Genomic DNA, 3,809 nt, shown 5'->3' with positions numbered 1-3,809 from the left:
TTTTGGTTTTGATATCTCTATTTTTTTGATCCACTCTGAATTTCAAGACTTCGCTGTTGAACTCCAGGGTCCAAACCATCACAACCAACCAACCAAACCCCAAACCACCAGGTTGCCTTTTTTAAAAGAAATTCTTTCTATAAAAGTGTGAAAATGCTTCTGTAGTGTCTGATATCAGATGAGGGGGACTGAGTAACCCAGCAATAAACCATTCTGGAGGCAGGGAGCAGCTCCTGGAACACCGCAGCCGGAGGCGATGGCAGCAGGACCTGCTGTGAGTCGTGGCTGTCAAAAGAGGTTTCCAAGATTGTGTTTTCCTGGGATCCTCTCCGTGTTTGGATGGGGATGAGCACCTGGATGCAGATGGAAGGATGCCAGCCTGACATGGATCCATCCAGGACATTCCGTGGGGATGTGACTGCTCTGTGTCCTCCCAGAGAACTTCCCAGGTGCTCCATGGCCCAGGGCCTCTCCCCTTTCCCCCGGAGCCGTGGATACGGGGCTGTTCCCATTGCCTCCCGGCGGATGTTTCCGGGGATCGGCTGCTCCGGCCATCCCATATCTATGCACAACCATCCCCCTGCCCTCAGGCTGGTGCAGGTGCTCCCCAAAGCCACGGGCTTGTTTCTCATCTCACCAGCACCATAGGAAAAGAAAAGGAGGAAAACCCCATCCCGAGCCCCCCCCCGGCGTGGTTCCTCCCGCTGGGAGAAGCTGCTGAGTGCCATGGATGATAATTAGTGTTAATTAACGATGGACAGACCCCAGTGGGACCTCTCTGCACGGCTGTGCCTGGCGGGTCAGAGCGGGGCCTCCCCTCCTGCTCCAGGAGGATCACGGAGGGAGTTTTAACCTCGGTTGCCAATTTTATTCCCTTTTTTTCCTTGGAGGTGCACGGTGAGCAGCGGTTGCAGGAGCAGGGAATGTTTTGGGAAGGGCATTTTGGAACCCTTTGGGGGGAACCTTTGCACTGGTGGAGAGCGAGTGGTTCAAATAATGAGGGAGCTTGGCCAGGGTAGATCCTGCTCCTCATCCCTTGGGATTTGCCTCTGGCTTTGGCTCGCCGTGCTGCCCCAGCCAGCCCTTTTTTACTGTAGGCTGCCCCCAGGGATTTCCCATGGGAGCCTCCATGGAATTCCACTGGCAAAATGAAAATTAAATGGATAAAACTCGGCAGCAGAGCGGGGGAAACCCAGCAGTTTTTTTTTCTCCCAGTTGAGTTCCATCCTTGCTGAAATGGTGCTTTGGGATCTCCCAACTTTTGGCATCCCAGAATGTGTCCCTTGGAGTACACCAAAGAATCACCAAAGAGCACTTTACCCCATCCTCCCATGGAGACAAAAACCAGATTCATTTTAAGGAAAAAAAATTCAAGGTATTGGCAAAGTCTCCCAGGGCCTTCTCCACAGGAGGAGTTCCCAGCCAAAAGTCATAGGAAAAGGAACCCCAAAAAGCAGGATTCCTGTGGAGTTGTGAGGTTTAGTGGGGAAAAGCCCCCAGAAAAGCCTCAGAACAGAAGAATGATATAAAATAGGGATTTATGTTCCTTTTAGCCATGTTGGCTGCCTGCTCTGGGTCATTTTTAAGTGTAGCCTGTGCTCTGTGTTGCACCAAAAGGATGAAGAGTTTTCCTTGGAAACCAGATTGATCCCATTCTCGCTTCTCCTCTTTTCCACCAAACTGTAAATACCCAAATATTTATTAGAGTAGAGCACCGTATTATTTTCATCATCTGAGCCAAATATCTGTGTGCAATGTATTCCCTCTCCTTTCTCTCCTGTAAGTTTTGTACAGCTTAGAAATACTTTAAAAAAAACCTACAAAAAATTAAAAAAAAAAAAAAATCCTGTTTTTTATCCTACACTTTTTTAGAGTTGAATCGGTAAATACTGTAGGTCCTATTTCTGGTTTTGGTTTTTTCCCCCCCCCAGTGTAATTAATGCACTCTACTGTTTAATGCTGTAACTTGTAGAAATGTTGTATATTTATTTCCTGCTTATTTAAGTTCCTGTGAAGATTTGGTTTCCTCCCTGCCAGAAGTGTTGGATCCCCTTCCAAAGCCATCGTGGTGTGGATAACGAGATTTTAATCTTCTTTTTGCTCCAAGTGCCTAAGTCCCCCATTTCCCATGAGTGATTTAGGCACATCAAAGACTTCAGCATTAGTGAAATTCAGTGGGAATTTGGCTCCTCCACCCCCCGGGATTGCTCCAGCCAGGTTTTCCTGGAGCAGCCATCCCGTGAATCACTAAATCGTGTCGCAGGACCCAGCGTATGTAGCATTTTTGACTGCAATTTCCCTGCCTTCCTTGTGTTTTGCACTGATGAATTTTGGACAGGGTAATTGCCACTTTACTTGTGCAATACTGCTGTAAATAATCGCAAGAGCCTTGTTTTTTTGGGGGTTGTTTTTTGGTTTTGTTAAGAATCTTTTATGTTCTTAATATGAGTTTTATATGAATAAAAACTTTCAACTATTTGTCCTGAGTGCTGGGGCTTTTTTTTTGGGGGGGGGAGGGGGGGTTTGAGGCTCTCCTGAGAAGAGGATATTTGTTGCTTTATCACCAATTTTCCCCATTTTTCACCCATTCTCCCTCCAGACATGGTGTTTCCCTCTCCATTTTGGTGTTTCCCTCTCCATTTTGATGTTTCCCTCTCCATTTTGGTACCCTGCAGCTCCAAGATGCTCCAGGCCACCCAAAATGCAGCTCTTGAATGAATTGGCTTTGTCGGGTGCTGCCTTGAGTGTTCCCAATCCCAAAGGCTGCTCCAGCCAGGAGTTATTTGGGGATTTCTTGGAATTTTTTTGCTTTTCCCCACATTTATGTGGTTGTGGGCTCAAGCCCAGCTGATGGGCACCTTCCATGCTTTCCTTGTCCCCAGCTGGTTTTCACCAATATTGAAGTTTTGGGGTTTATTTTATCATCTGTGCCTTGTTTTATTTCTGTTTTATTATTTAATGCATTGGTGAACATTATTTTGATTTTATTCTGGAGCATCACTACTTTTTCTCTTTTATTATTTCACATGGCAGTTTTTTTGTTTTATCATTTTAAAGCTGCTCCTAAAAATTCCCATCCCACCTTCCTTCTGCCTTGGCCCTCCATCCCATTTGACCCTCCAGCCCTTCCTATCCCTCCACTTACTCCTCAGCAGTCACCACCTGAAAGGGATTTAAAAACAAACCCCCAAGTCCTACTTGATAAACAACCTAAAAAAAATTCTGGATTTTTTTTTTTTCTTTTTTTTGTTCTTGAGTGTGCTTCAAATTACAGAAGTCCTGAAAGGGAAGTTTATTGGTTTCAGGTGCTATTTTGGGGGCTAAAAAAAAAGGTTTTTTGCCCCCGGCGGAGCCTGTGGCAGCTGCTGGCCCCACTCTCCCGATGGCTGTGGGTCCTGTTGGAATTTGGAAGCCCATGGATGTGTCCAGATGAGCTGTCACACCTGGGACATGACCCTGCTGTGACTCAGGTTGGGAGGAGCTCGTGACCTGCCCAAACTTGGTGACCTTGGAGACACAATGGAAAGGGAAATGCTGCCCCTCCAGCGGGATCTGCCCTCGGCACGTGCCAGGGCCAGGTTGGCCATGGCCAGCTCCAAGGGGGTCATGGCCACCCTGAAAGTGCTCCTGGCCCAGCTTGGCCATGGCCAGGCTCAGGTTGGCCACAGCCTACGCTGGCCATGACCAAATCCAAGGTGGTCGTGGTTCCGGTTGGCCAAGGCCAACGTGGCTGCGGCCCGAGTTGGCCATGGCCCAGTTCAGGGTGGCCATGGCCAAGGCCAAGGTGTTCACAGCCACGCCAAAAGCGG

The 3,809-nt window shown here is 48.0% G+C and overlaps 1 protein-coding gene across 3 annotated transcripts in view; it reads right to left on the bottom strand.

Moving 5' to 3' along the window:
- Positions 1-3,809, bottom strand: part of LOC108445719 — a 29,939-nt gene that overhangs the window by 3,334 nt on the left and 22,796 nt on the right. The window lies entirely within an intron of this gene.

Source organism: Corvus brachyrhynchos, unplaced genomic scaffold (genome assembly GCF_000691975.1).
Source record: "Corvus brachyrhynchos isolate BGI_N302 unplaced genomic scaffold, ASM69197v1 scaffold133, whole genome shotgun sequence".
Lineage (NCBI taxonomy): Eukaryota > Metazoa > Chordata > Aves > Passeriformes > Corvidae > Corvus > Corvus brachyrhynchos.
This window is presented reverse-complemented; position numbering and strand designations above follow the sequence as displayed.